The sequence below is a fragment of the Peromyscus leucopus genome, chromosome 19, assembly GCF_004664715.2.
Source record: "Peromyscus leucopus breed LL Stock chromosome 19, UCI_PerLeu_2.1, whole genome shotgun sequence".
NCBI classification, from domain to species: Eukaryota; Metazoa; Chordata; class Mammalia; order Rodentia; family Cricetidae; genus Peromyscus; species Peromyscus leucopus.
This window is the reverse complement of record NC_051079.1, coordinates 41,171,307-41,186,988: the sequence shown is the minus strand read 5'-3', so window position 1 is coordinate 41,186,988 and position 15,682 is coordinate 41,171,307. Positions and strand designations below refer to the sequence as shown.

Sequence of the window (15,682 nt, the reverse complement as noted above, 5' to 3'; positions counted from 1 at the left end):
ATATTATCCATACTTCCATGACCTACAACTTTTCAAGTATACCTTTTATAGTCATTAAAAAATCTTTACTTCTGTTCATCAGGAAAGTCAAAAAAATTCTTCTGTTCATCAAAATCAAACATCTGATTCACAATGTTTTATCAGGTTAGTGCAAATACAGAATAATCAAACACTGAACCACTGTTCCTAGGAAAAATACATTTAAGGTTTTTTCCAGACTCTTTCTTTTGTAACAAAAGTTCAATCAACCAACTAATATACCAACTTACTTTATGTATGTTTCTGTTTTAAAGCACTTTACAACATTACACTTATATCTGCACCCGAACTAACTTACTTATTTTGTCCACGACACACCAGTTTTCCTGTGCTTAGGAACATCATTCAGCACTTCAGTAGTAGGTCTGGGGTCATTTTAAACAAAATCACAAAAGGAAAAAGGAAAGGAAAGGACTCGTTATGAAAAGCAAAACCAGGAGACTGAGTCACCTTATTTAACCTCAGCTGGGAACACACACTGACTCGATCAAAGTTTTTTCTACTTTTGTATGCTCCTGTTTGTGACTCACTGGAATAGCAGCAGGCGTATTAATTTTCAGGTTACAAATAAATGCTAACAATTAGGAAAATTTGCAAATATGGAATGCTCAAATAGTCAAAAGGGGGGGTGTAAAAATCTCCTCTAACTGATGAAAATCTTCTCATTGAAAGTATTCCACCTCATGCTGGGAAGATGGTTCAGTCACACAAGCAAGGAGTTGAGTTCAGATCTCCAGCACGCAAATAAAAAGCTAAACACTGCATCTGAGGCAGGAGGATCTTAAACTGTAGACCAACCTGGGCAACACAGTGAGAGAAACATGGAAGCACTGGCTTTATAAAAAAAAGTATTCCAGGGCTGGAGAGCACTGGGGGGGGGGGGGGTAAGTGCTTGCTCTGTAAGTGCACGGAGCTAAATTTAAGCCCCAGTACAGTCTTTGAACTAAACCAGGAATGATACCATGCACCCACAATCCTAGCACTAGGGAGGCGGAGACAGGAAGATCCCCAGGGCTTGCTGGCTAGCCAGTCTAGCCAAATCCTGAGAGCCAGCTTCAGTGAGAAACACTCTCTCAAAAACAAAATGGAGAACAAGTAAGGAAGAGACCAGATGTCAGTCTCTGGCCTACACACACACACACACACACACACACACACACACACACACACACACACACTCACTCACTCACTCACTCACTCACTCACTCACACCTTCATCTAATAAATGAATAAGGAACAAGAATTAACAAGAATAAAGAATAAGTCACCATTATATGACTCCTGGTGAATATAATGAAACTAAACAAAGATGAGGAATGATTGTTAATATCATAGAAGAATGTTCAAATCTTTCCAATAGAAGCAAAGCATCGGAAACTGAATCCAATCAAACCTCTGCATTTCACTGTCCATGTTAAGGAAGCATAGAGAACAATGTTATTTAGTATCGAGATACTCCAATTTGTTAATCTGATGTCCTCAAAAGCAGAAGTAATGCTACTCAACTTTTCTTCCCAATAATAGAACACATTAAAAACTGTTCCAAAGAATAATCAATGATCAATGAAAATGTTCTTAGAAATTTGGGAGTATTAATCCACATAGCCAATTCTTTTCTGAATAAAGGGACAGAATGCTGACCATAAAGCTGTAAGGCAATTTATAGTTCCAAGACACAATATGAGAAATAAAATAATATCTCATTGATCAAAGGTCTTTAATACTGCAATTCTGACTCTCCAAAATGCTACAATCCAAAAAGAAAAAGGAAAAAAAAAAAAAAAAAAAAAGCCGGGCTTAGAAAGTCTGGGTCTATAAATCCCAGCACTATGACAGGATGAATAGGAGCTTTTTACAAGTTCAAGGACACCTGGTTAACTTCGTTAGTGAGCCCCTGCCTCAAAATACAAATAAAAAGAGGGCAAGGGATATGGCTCAATAGTAGAGCACTTGCTTACATGTACACTGCCCCATCTTCAATCCCCAGTACTTAAAAGACACCGCGAATGATAACAACATACATATACTACCTTATTTGAACAATAAAAGCTCTTAAATGTTACTTTCTTTTAAATAATTCTAATAAGCTTACTCTAGAAATAAATGTTTAAAGTAAAAGCTGGAGGACTAGAAAAATGGCTCAGGACGTAAGACTGCCTGCTGCATAAGCATGAGGCCCTGAGTCTGAACTCGACCCACATAAAAAGCTGGTGACTTCATGTGCCTGTAACCCCAGTCAGTGTTGTGGGAGGTACAGATGGGATAGTTTCAGGTTCAGAGAAACCTTGTCTTAAAGAAATAATATTGAGAATGATAGGACCTACCCATCTATGAGTGCATAAATGCATGCTCATAAACACACATGTAATTTTTAAAATGCTAATCTTCCCAATAGAAAGATGAAACAATCTATTTATCCAACAAATGCACAGCCATTAGAGGCCTATTATAGGCCAAACATGGAAACAAAGAAATTAAATAAGACATGTCCAGTTTTTGACAGGGTGCTTAAACAGGCAGTAATATAATGTGTACCATGTACTACAACAAAGGTCCAGTGCTTTCTGAACACATGCCAAGTGTACAGAACCACACCCTAAGTTCTAGGTCTTGTATTTAAGTAGAGAAGTCGGCTATCTACGAGGTTCAACATGCTCACTCCAGGATGTACACCTTCAAACACCTGGTGTCTTGGTACACTCAAAAACACAGGTAACAAAGCACATGACAGCAGTGTTCACTGACCCATACCCTTCAGAATGAAAAGAGAGCAAGAAGAACATATACACAGAACACCATACCTCACAATCAGTGCCATTCCCCGACAGCAAGTGCCTACAAGACTTTTAAATGCAGATTTGTTTCTTTATAGCAAAAAAAATTCTGATACAGAATGCCATAATTTTAAGTTTCTTGAGGAGCATTATTTTGAGGGAGGAATGAGAAGATTACAAGAAAGAAGGGGGAAAAATATCAAGCTAACCAAGAAGACAAGGATTAGAAAGCAAGGGGAGCTAAAATAGGTATAAAGATATTTACAGCAGTGACTTAAAAACAAATTAAGGAAGTTCAAGGAACTAAAACAGACATTACAACCACACCCTTGACTCTGTCATTAAGGGGGGCTGGAGCAGAGTCAAAATGTATAAAAAAGAGGACTGCTTTGCAGGTGCTCTGACATGAAGCTATCGTGGGCAATACCCTTGATATATTCCTGGAGACTAAAGAGAAAGCACCTGAACATTCAGCTAAGCCCAGACTTAACCAGTTCCATACTGAGCATCCTAACTACACTATGCTTCTGGGACCTCAGTCAAGCCCAAGATCCAGGGTTAGCTACTCGGTAAGGAGAGGACTAAAGAAAGCAGGAAAAAGTGGACATGCAGTCAGGAGAGGGACTCCCAATAACTGTTAAAGAAACTGATTCAGATTAAAGTAAAGTCCTTTTGATGAGCATAAACTTACAAGAAAGAAAACAAAAAATATTAACTTGCATCTACTGAAACTATCCAGGGAAGTAATATACAAACACTCCTAGTAAGTAGTTTCTGTTAAGAAGCAGATGCAAATCCATCCAAGTCCACACAGCTCCTTTCAAACTTCTTGCTTGCAGTCACCTTTTTTAGTTTTCAGAAAGTCTCAGGATTTTTGACAGGTAATATAGAGTCTGCACACACCCCAGTAAGGACTGGATAACACATTTACAAAGAAAAAAAAAAATCACACATTTGCCAAGTCTATAATGAAACCTACAAATATATAAAATAAGGAAGTAAGAGTAACATTTTAGGATGAGGGATATACCTCAGCTGGCAGATTGCTTGCCTACCATGCACAAGACCCTGGATTGGCTCCTGAATACTGAAAAAAAAAAAAAACCACCTAAAGGGCCAGCCAGACTGCTCATCATACAATGGATCCTGTCATGACAGAATGGCAAACTGAACTGGATCTCCAGACTCACAAAAGCTAGAAGGAAAGAACTAACAGAGTTGTCCCCCGTCTTCCACACACATCACAGCACATGCATAAACACCACACAATCACACACACACACACACACACACACACACACCATATACACAATTTAAAAATTTTTAAGAATACTAATGATAACATCTCAGGACAGATTTTGAATTTTTAAAACAAGTCAATCCATGCCAAAAAATAAATTAGTATTTTAGAACATTTTGTATAGTAAAATTATTAGTAACAAACTGTAGTCCTGGAAAAGTGCTCATTACTCTATTGCGTGTCGACTTTACCATGGTACTGTATTATTTTGCTGAACTAAAAATAATCTCCAAAAGTCACTCATAACTCATAAATAACATGCTCTCCAAATCCTATGTATGCAATGTTAAAAGCTCTCTGCCACAAATTCTTAAATATCAGGATAGTTTTTAGAAATCTAATCCTTATAATTTATAGAATAATAGCAAAAACTTGCCACCATGCTCTGTGTGTGTGTGTGTGTGTTTTTGTGTGTGTGTGTGTGTGTTTTGGAACCAAACTGAATGCATAAAATGGCTTGCTCCCTTGCTGGGCAGTGGTGGCACACACCTTTAATCCTAAGCACTCAGGAGGCAGAGGCAAGTAGATTTCTGAATTCAAGGCCAGCCTGGTCTACATAGTGAGTTCCAGGACAACCAGGGCTACACAGAGAAGCCCTGGCTGTCCTGAAAAACCAAAAAAAAAGAAAAAGAAAAAAAGAAAAGGCTTGCTCCCATTCTGTCAGTCCAGAAGTGCTGTAACGAGTAAGGCTACTCCTGAGCCAAAAGTTAGCATCAAATGAGACACAAAAAAGGACTTAAGTAGTCATCAATGACAAAAGGATCCTATACACACCTATTATTATCACAGTGTATTAATGTGTATACATTTCCTAACTATACTCAATATAGACAATACAATATAAATATACTACTACTGAAATAAAACTATTTCTACTGAAGAAAACTCAGAGGTACTTGTTAGCCATGATACACAAGAGAACGAGGAAGTACAGTCTACTACATGACCACTGAAGTCTCTTCTGTCCCCAAGGAGACTCCTGTCACTTTGGCACTTAGCAGCTAAGAAAAGAAATTCAAAGTTTTGCAGTCTGGGTTATACATTAAGATTCTGTCTCAAAAACTTAAAAAAAAAAAAAAAGAAAAAAGAAAGAAAGAAAAAAACTACAAAAAAAACAATGATTTTGTAAATATGATTAATATAACATAAAATGAGCAACTTTTAATTAGCAAGCATTCTTTAAAGATCATTTTAGAGATATATTTATATTACTTAATTCTTGATACTTCCAAGGGTACTCCCTAGTTGCTGCTGTAATTTCATCTTGATAAATTTCCCTTTAAAAAGCTTTACAGGCTATCTTAAATGTTCTAGCTTTGATGCTATGCTTACCAAAAATTACTATTGTGATACAAATATGCCTCACCAAGGAAGCTGGGTCCGATGCTCTGAGAAGTCACTTTTTTAACTTGATCCTCTGGGTAATAGCTGTGTGTGTCTGTGTCTGTGTGTGTGTGTGTGTGTGTGTGTGTGTGTGTGTGTGTGTGTGTGTGTGTGTGTGTGTGTGTGTCTGTGTGTGTGTTTATTTTGGTCTCATTCTATAGACCAGGTTGGCCACAAACTCATGGCAATTCACCGGAAGTGGTCTCCTGAGCACTGGGACTGTAGGTCCATGACCCACCATGCCCTTCCCATGCATTTCTTTTAGCATCTTCACACCTCATCCCCACTTAAATGATAGCATGAAGTCACTGTTTTTTAATGGTAAAAGGTGTATAAAGAAAGGAGGAAATCAGTTCTTTTCGACCTTGCAGCCAACTGGAATAGCCTATAGAAATCCAAAATATGCCAACACTCTGGCTCAACCACCACATTCAAATATAAACTAGTTGGGTAACATCCTATGAAAATGTTAGCAGGGATCTGGGCTGAAGCCACTGATAGAAAATGTTCTCCAGGGCCCTTTCTCTCTGCTCATCCCCTAACAAGGTGTTCGCATTTCACTGTCAGGTCTATAAACGTAATCTTGTAAATAAACTTTTCTGCTCTTACCATGGGGAAGCAGGGAGATTCTATGGAATAAGATTCATTTTCACTTATTTGACTTTTTTTGTGTTTTGTGTTTTGTTTTGTTTTTGTTTTTTTGAGACAGGGTTTTCTGAGACATCCCTGGCTGTCCTGGAACTCACTCTGTAGACCAGGCTGGCCTCAAACTCAGAGATCCACCTGCCTCTGCCTCCCAAGTACTGGGATTAAAGGTGTGCACCACCACTGCCCAACCATTTATTTAATTTTTCTCATCCTAAATACTCACAAATTATTTTTGCAGTCTTCAAAAAAACTTTTATAAGTACAGTATTAAAATAATTAGCAAAGCATACAATACATATTTCATTTAATCAACTAACTTTCAACAAATCAGAAAATATACAAAAGAATAGCTTTTTGAACTGGCAACATTCTAATACCTTCTAAACAACAAGAATTTATAGAATCTCAATTATATAAAGATATTTTAGCCACAATATACCTTGATATTCGCATGCTAGAAAAGAAATCAGAAAACAATCAACCATTTGCTTCAATGAAAATTGGTATCACAAGATTCCATGTCTTGAAGAATTAGATTTAGTAAGTATTTCAGGTAATATTACTTTCAGATTCCAGGAATGAATACAAAATAATGCTTTATAAACCTTTGTACCAACAAATGCCACCTACCCAACAACTAATGCCTAGTAGTTACACCTGCAAATTGGTGCCAGGCAATCCCTGATTACAATTTCATTTTAAGGACATCATGGGCAGATGTTTACACAGCATAAGCCATACATAAGACCAGTGGAACAGAATGAATGTTCTCTCTTCTCCATTACTTTACCAAACATAGTTGCCTACCTTATGAATATGCAGTATTCATTGCTGGAGTAAGTATTTCAAAGAAATAGAAAATAAACATGACACAGACTGGGTGTAAGGGAAAAAAGCATTTTCACTTCCCTTTTCACAAAGGAAATTCTGAACATAATCTTAACTCTAAATATATCACATTCTAATACACTGTCTAGTACTCTTGTAAAAACAAATCTAAAAAAATATACAACGCAATCCTTTCAAAATACTGAGAAAGCTCTTACTTCTCCAAAGTACATTTATACCCAAAGTTCTCACATCGCATGGCCAATTTTAACTTGAAACTGCAGAGGTCTATGAGATGGCACAGTGAGTAACGTCCTCGCTGCATGAGCGTGAGGACCTGCACTCAGATACCCAGCCCTCGGGTGGAACTGCTAGGCACGGCAGCAGCACACGCCTGTAATCCCAGCACAGGGTGCTGGTGGAGAGGACATGACACACATAGGCAGACCCCAGGGCTCCCAGACAACCAGTGGAGCTCAAATAGCAAGCTCCAGGTCCAGTGACAGACACGGTGGAGAGGAAGGTACCTGAAGTTGATTGAACTCTAGCCTGTACAAGCACACTTCCAGGCAAGTGCACTCACACACACATACACATGTGAATATATACAGACACATACACTCACACACACACACTCTCACACACAACTCAAAACTTTAAGAGAATCACAAAGTATGTACCAATACATTTAAGGAACATTTATTTCACGGTATTACATGATGGCAGTAAAATTATGTGTAAAAATACCTAAGCTGGCAGAAAACATTCCTCACTAGAAATCTATTCTCTTTACTCAAAAAACAAACAAACAAACAAACAAACAAAAAGACATTTTTTGGATGAAGGAATGCACAGACATACTGGAAATTCAAGTACAGAAAAATACTAAAGAGAGAAAAATAACAATAATTCTAAACAATATCACTTATAAATAACTTCCATTAACATTCTTCTGGGAGATAACTAGTAAATATATGAACACATGTACGTATCTGTGCCTTTCCTTCGCATACAATGAAGGTAGGAACTGTCTACTATAGCTTTCTTCAGAATGAAAATATGTAAGCCTTCTATCCCCATTCTGCTTGCATTTTCACTGGAGCAGGTCAAGCTTGAGATTATCCAGTGAGTGTACGTCACACAGATGTGCACCTTAGTGTTTGTCACTGCTGCTTATTTGAAGGGAATGAAAAGAATCTGTTACTTAGAGAAAAAACCCTTGGGTTAAATGCTTCCAAAAACTAAGAACCAAGTACCCATCCTAGAAATGCCTGGCTGGCTGATCTGCAGTCACAGCCCAAATCTGCCATAGAGACAAGACTACTTTTATGGCCTCCCACCAGGTGGTCAGAAGTGTATGATACTAGTAATTTGGAGATGAGAGTTCTACTAATCAAGTGCATGACATCAATATTTCACTCAACCTTCCCATGACTCACTCAGCTTTAAAATTGTGTGATTCTCCCACGCCTCCCCACCCCACCACCACCGTCTCCTGTTCTCAAATTTGGTAAGACACCACCCTTTCTTCCTGTCATTGAGACTCCACAATTTCAAGCTTGTCTGACTTTTTTTTTTTTTCTTTCCACAGAGAGCTTCCTCTCCACTTGGTATAAGAAACAAAGCAGTCTACTGAGATCAAAGGTGTAGGCAGGATTTTGAACAAGGACCAGAGGGCAGCAATTTGGTAAATAATTAAATAAATGTAGTCATGAAATGTTTTGATTTGAAATTAGAATAGTTTCAAGAGTGCCATGTAAAACATAGAATCTTACTACTTGAATAACCTATTTTAGTGAGTCAAGTTGGTAAATTTAAAAACTAGTAGTATTTTTAGTGCTGAAAAATATTCAGCCAGAGTATATTTAAGACAGCACCATGGAAGCTTTCTAGCCCTCCATCCACTGCATCTGTATAACAACCACCATGGAGTTCAAAGTGCATTTACATGCATTATTTATTTCAGTCTCAAAACAAGCAGATATAATGGTCACTATTGATTACATCTCTAATATCCATTTCTCCCATTCTTCCTCCTCACACTATTTTCAAAATATCCTCTCTCCACTATGTAACTGCAGGGCAAGGGGTATATCCTGACTAGTAGACACCAAACATAACTCTATTTCCCTTGTCCCAACTGGATAAAACAGATACACCATTAATTCTGATCAATAAAATATGAAGGAAAAACTATGCTGGTAAGCCAATGCTAAGATTTCTTTGATTTGGGAGGAAGGGACAAGATGAAGGAGGGCAGGTAAGCAAGCTCCACTCCCTCCTCTGCCAATACACATCTCCGATGTGATGATAGCAGCCTAAGATACATCAAGAGCACAGGCAAGAGTCAGCACAGTCACAGAAAGGCAAACAACTACTCAAGACAGCCTTGAGCCATCCCAATTCAATGCTGCACTTCAGTGCATTGCATTTCAGCCTTCTGAAGCAATGGAAGCCACAAAAACAGCATCTCCCTGCCTCTTTCTCAACCTGAACCTTGTTATTTTTTCAACTGCAAATTCTCCTTTCCAACTTCAGCTAAGTTAGGCAGGTCAGCATAGCAATCATAAGCCATCAGACAAGCATGCTTTGCATCATATTCAAGTGTTCCCGATACACATCAAGGGAGTGGTATTTTTACTTTCTAAGAACAACCTCACCTACCACTTCACCTAGCAGTCCCTACTTCACTTGAAGAGCTACTGAAATGATAAGGCTCTATTTCAACGCTGATGCTGTATAAAAGCTGAAAACAAAAGCATACGAAATCTGGTCAAGTGCTGTGCAAACTATATGAGACCAACATTAGTCACGTGACTAGAGTTTAACCAACTTATTCTGAGAAATGACCTTCTGGTTGGTTCAGGAATACCCAAATTTCCTTCTTGTTTTAAAAAGAAAATGCAACCAGGCAAAGTGGCTCAAGCCTATAATCCTAGCCTTGGGAAGGTGACAGGAAGATTTAAAGTTCAAGATCAACCTGAGCTACATAGTGAATTCCAGGCAACCTTGCATTACAGATTGAAATCATCTCAAAAAATAAAACAAAACAAAGAACAGTCGTTAAGAGATATTACTAAGTAAGTCTTAAAGCTAGTGTAAGTAGGAGATTAGATTTTAGTAGATTCCTCTTTAGTTTATCAACAGCTGTAAATTAGCTTTAGAGAGAAAAAATTTAAATCTGCAGAACCACAACAAAAACCCCATAGACACTAAATAATTTACTACAGCTAAAACAAGACAAGGTCCATTTACAGTGCACTCTTGGATCTCACAACACTTAATGCAGCCTTCCTATGATTGTCCTGGATTAAAATCATTTCATGCCCCCACCCCCATATTTCAACTGTAACTGGTTTTGCTACACTGTTGTTTCCAACACAGCCAAACGGTTCTCATACAAACACGTTTCTAACCTCTGAATTTGCTGAACAAGGTTTTACTGCAATGTGTGATTACAAAATCAAATATAAGTGCCACCGATGGTTTGTGGAGCATAAACACAAATGATTCTCAGGAGGGACAGTGGGAGGAATGAAAGTTCAAGAGGAAACTAGAGTAGCTTACTGCCACCCCACGCAGCATGGGCTTTGCTCGTTACTTCCAACAGGAGAAGGCAGTAGTATCATTTAAACTCATGAGTGGGTTTAAACAGAGGTCACTTAAGAGGCATTCTCCTACAATGAGTCTTCCCAAGAGTCTTTGGTTAGTCTACACACCAATCAGCCCTCTAACAACTGATCCATATCAGCAAGCTCTGAAATGAAGATCTATAGGCATCAGACCTCGGTACCTTCACAACCGTTTGCGAAGTCTCCATGAATAGCATACCGGCAGGGCCAACCCTACCCTCCATCTCCTCTCCTCCCCTTTCCCCAGCACACACACACACACACACACACACCAAATGTAGCTAGAAGCTAAAGAAAGTATTTCTAGGCAATCCAGAATTGGCTAAATGCAAATAAAAACTTGAACACAACTTCAAGTCTAACATTACTATACTAGTGAAAAAGGCATAAAGCAGTTAAAGAAAAACAACTGGTATAACTAATGTGATGTCTTCGTCTTAAACCACTGAAAGCTATTAAAAAAAGTTGACATGATTCAGCCACAAATTTATTAAACTTAATTCTAACTAGGTTTTATATTATTAATAAAGAAAATGGCCAAAATGTATTTCTTTCTACCCAGAAAACACCAATACTCATTGTTAGGAATGCTAAGGTGAGAGACTGGAATGGATGAGAAGAAATAACCACTTATAGTCTAGGAACATAATCAGTAGGTGCTAACCCCAGGTCCCATAATAGAAGGGAAAACACAGTTTCTAAACTCCAACTTTGAGAAGTGAGCTAGGAAAACATGCCTAACAGTGAGTATCTAAAAATAATCCCCACACACACCTCTCTCCTTCAATATTTGAGGCAAGCAGTCTACCACTGAGCTATATCCCCACCTTATTACATATTTTCTAAGACGTTCCCAGGTCCTCCAGTCATTCCTCATTAACAAATGCATACTTGATTCCAAAAATAAGGCCCCAAGTATGATTCTATCTTGTGGGTCAACACAAAGAGAATGCTTGTCACTGAAACTCTGTTTTCTGAGCCTATAGGTTCCCTGCAACTGGAAAAAAGACTTATATCCCCAAGATCCCACTTCCAAAGAAAGTACCAACTTTCTTCTTAAAGAGCCAACACTGGAACATACTAACAGTATCAAATAATATTACTAATGCCAACTGCTTGAATAAAGACAAAAAGAATATGAAAGTTGAAGAAAAAACAATATTGGTTGACTGTGAAGTTAGGGGGGGGAGGACTCAAATATACACTGCCATTCCCAAAATATATTTTCAACAGCTTACTTAAAATCACTTAGACTTCTTTGCTCTCAAAATGGGAGTCCCATCATTTAATCCCCCAGAAGAGTTCAAAGTGGTCTTACACGAAGTAAACTTAAAAGTAAACTGTGGCTAGTTTTGCTTTTTAGGAGGAGGTTTATAATATAAATTCGGTCACAATCTAGGTCTTGTTAGTACTGAGAGAAATTAGAAAGAGGAAAAAAAACTTCACTGTAACATGGTTCACTTTTTTACAAGCACTCAGAAACTGATGGTATGAGGGTGGTATTTTTCTAAGCACTACTTGGATAGCGATTTGAGGGTTAAATTATTTTAGAGTCTACTGATCTTAAGATGACTAAAAACCTCATACATGTTTACCTGGAACCGTGGTTATTTCCATTTTACCACCTATTACAGTTAATTTTCTTCATGTGTAGATTTTTTTCTCATGATATTTTATCCACAGCAAATCTCACCTTCAAATGCATTCACAGTAACAGATTATGCAATGGCCTGCATTTTGTTGTGTTATTTAATATGTCAGTACTCCCTTTATTTAACTGTATATATTGTTTGGGGATGCCCTTTATAATTAAACCAATACTTGTTCTATTCTGGGAAAGAGAAAAGAACTGAACCAAAAACTATAGCATAGAAAATGATCTGTTCTGTTCCCAGCAGGGAGAAGATGACAGGATGGATCACAGGGAACACAGGAATAATTGGAGAGTTTCCCATTTCTTCCTGAGTCATTTTTATAGCCCTGATTTATTCCATGTAAAACCAATTACCTGATTACCAGACACACCCATAATCAAATGTAAGTAAAGAAAAATTATAAAGCCGTGTATAAACTGATGTCCATTGTATTCACCAGTTTCCCCTTCGGTAGCATAGGTGATAGCCAGCTCACTCTTGGGTTATAATTTGTTTCCTTAAACACAGCATTCTTACTTGTCTTCCTCCTGACACCACGGAAGAGCTACATTTGAACCTTCACACCTCAAACTGACTCACTGTTAAATAGGAGGCATTCGGAACCATGGCCTGCTCTCCACCTACTTCCACAGCCTCCTCTTCCACAGCAGCTTAGCATCCAGCCCAACAGGTGCTCTATCACCAGCCACCACAGTGCCCGCCCCCTGCCCTTCACTTGGAAAAGTACTGTCCCCAGTCTCCTGTGCCTATGAGAATATTTAAGGCCCAAACACAGTGCCACAGCTCCACGCTCATTCATAACTCCCTCCAAATTAGTGTCTTTCACACGCACCCCATGCTTCTACCCACTCTAATAAAACCTACAGGAAGCTTGTGTTGCAATTATTTGTGACCATGCCTGCTTCTCCCTTGAAGGGAGCTAGAGTCTCATTCATCTTCATAATTCTACCTGTTTTTCTAATAACATCAAGTGGTAAAGGGATGAGTTCATTAAATTAACATTTGATTCTAATCCCAGTACTTTATTTTGAAAAGAGTAACAAATGACTTTCGTGTTTGGAAGGTCTATGTTATACATTAACATTTGCAAATCTAATAATGAAAATGTCAATAATTACATAATTCATTAATTTTTAAGCTGACAAAAGGGGGGGGTGTCATGGAGCACATAAATCATCAATAATCATTCCTCCAGATCTCCCACAATCTCAAAAAAAGTCTCATCCATATCAACATTAAAAGCAAGTGAACACTTGCTGGTTATCCTAACACTCACGAGGCCTTAGCAGGAGGATAAAGAATTCAAGTCCAACCCAAACTATGTAGTCAGACTCTGTCTCAAAGTTCCAAAATGAATACCTAAACAAATAATAAAACCTTTCTGTCCCCAAGTCCTGTATGAAGTCCTTCTACATGATGCATACATATCCAGAAATGAAAGCTCACTTAAAGCAAAACTATCTATACAGTGTACTAAGAATGTAGGTGAAAGACACACAATGTACTTAATAACACCTTTCTTCCAGGGCCTATAAATACAATATTAATTTTTGTGCAGCTAGAAACCTAATATACATAATATGGACAGCTTATCTTGGGACAGAATCACAGTGAAAGCCAAGTTAGGTAACCATTATAAAACACCGTAAGCACATCTCAAAAATAAGCAATTAAAATGAAGCAAAGCATTTGATTTTTGTCAGAGTACATATATTTCTTAAACCAGTCTCACGTCTAATTTTCATTATTCTTACACAACTTTGTGACTATTTTTTTCTTCCACGCTGTGTCTACAGGGAAAGCGTCTTCACAGAAGCATACATTTAAATTTGTTGATTGCATCCCACTCTCACAGTTCGATCTCTCTACCCGTGGTCGAACACCAAGTATCATTGCAAGGGTGAAAACAGTTTGTCTTCGTCCGTTTATTTTCCAAAGGTATCTCATCTCCTACTATCAGGCACACACACGTTGAACAGAATGCCCAAAGGGGGCACTGACCTAAGCCCGGACACTCCATCCCAACACAGCTCCAACTCCTTCCCAGCCCGGAGCAACAGTCGCTTGCTGCCACTCAGGACTTCTCCCTCACCCCTTTAACTTTTCGTCCTGAGACGCGGGGTGGGCGATCGGGAGCGATGGTGGCCGGCACACGGCCCGACCTCCCCCGACCCCAGCAGCACCCAGGATCTCCATCACTGCCCCGCACCCAACACATGCGGTGCCTCCTCCTCCCCCCCACACCCCCGCCGCCGCCGCGAGCCGGTAAACACACCAGCCCGACCCCGGAGCCCACGGCAGGCACGGCGCCGCCTTCCCCCGCCCCGAACGGCTCGGCCAAGTTCGGAGTCGGCGGAAGGCTCGCTCGGGCACACCGCTCCATCGCCGCCGCCGCCGCCGCCGCCGCCGTCTCCTCGGCTGGGGGAAGTTGCTCCGCGCCGCCTCCTCCCTGCCGCCCCGGAGCTCGGGCAAGCCGCGCGGCCGCCGGGCCCCTCCCCAGCCCGGCCCGCAGCCCCGGCCTCGCCCGCCGCCCGCGCCCCTGGCTGGCTGGCTGGCTGGCTGGCTCGCCGGCTCGCCCTCCGCCCGGCCGCCCGCCCGCCCGCGGGCCTCCGCCGACCGGAATTTACCTCAGAGGCGCCGCCGCGGGCAGCGGGCTCGGCCCGGCGCGCGCGTCCGCCCGCCCGTCAGCGCCGGCACATCCCCGCCGCCGGCGGCGGCCGCAGAAGATGATGAACGAGGCCGGGCAAGGAAGGCGCGAGCGGGCGGGCGAGCGAGCGAGCGAAGGGGGGGGAAGGCCCGGCCCGCGTCTACTGGCTCTGCGCGCCGCCGCCGGCGCCGCCGCCACCACCGCCGCCGCCGCCGCCCGGCGCCTCCTACTGCCGCCGCTGAGCGCCGAGTCGCCGTCCGGGCCGCGGCTGTGGCCACCGATGCAACCGGGAATGAATGCACGGCGGCGCCTCGCTTATCCGGAGGTCAAACATCCTTCGGCCTCGAGCATCCGGAGCGGCACCGGACCCGGAAGTGAACACATGAGAGGAGGAAAAAAAAAAAAGAAAGAAAAGAAGGGGGGAAGAGAAAAAAAAAAGGAAAGCGTCTCGTCGTCTCTCCAGCCGCGGAGGCCCCCAAGCTGCCCGCATCAGCGAAAAGAGCCGAGCGGAGCCGAAGATGACACCGGCCGGCGCGGATTGGCTGGCTCGCCGGCCGGAAAGGAGGCCACGCGCTCATTGGCTGGCAGGACCTAGAAAGTCTAAGCCCCGCCCCGCCCCGCCTCCGCGCGAGCGGCGCGCGAGAGGGGAGCGGTTGTAGGTCCCTGGTGGCTTCCAGCTGAAGCCGTGGGAGGCAGGCTAAGCCAGGTCTGCAGAGAACGGGGAGAGCTACGGAAATGCTGCTGCTGAGCATCAAGGCACAGAGCGTTCAGGGCAC

The 15,682-nt window shown here is 41.2% G+C and overlaps 1 protein-coding gene across 1 annotated transcript in view; it reads right to left on the bottom strand.

Annotated features, from left to right (window-relative positions):
• The window catches only part of Csnk1g3 (casein kinase 1 gamma 3), an 86,485-nt gene extending 71,340 nt beyond the window's left edge, over positions 1 to 15,145 (bottom strand). The window contains exon 1 of the mRNA XM_028871838.2: positions 14,887 to 15,145. The gene's annotated coding sequence lies outside the window, so the exon portion shown is untranslated. The remainder of the gene's footprint in view (positions 1 to 14,886) is intronic.
• Positions 15,146 to 15,682: the final 537 nt, after the last annotated feature.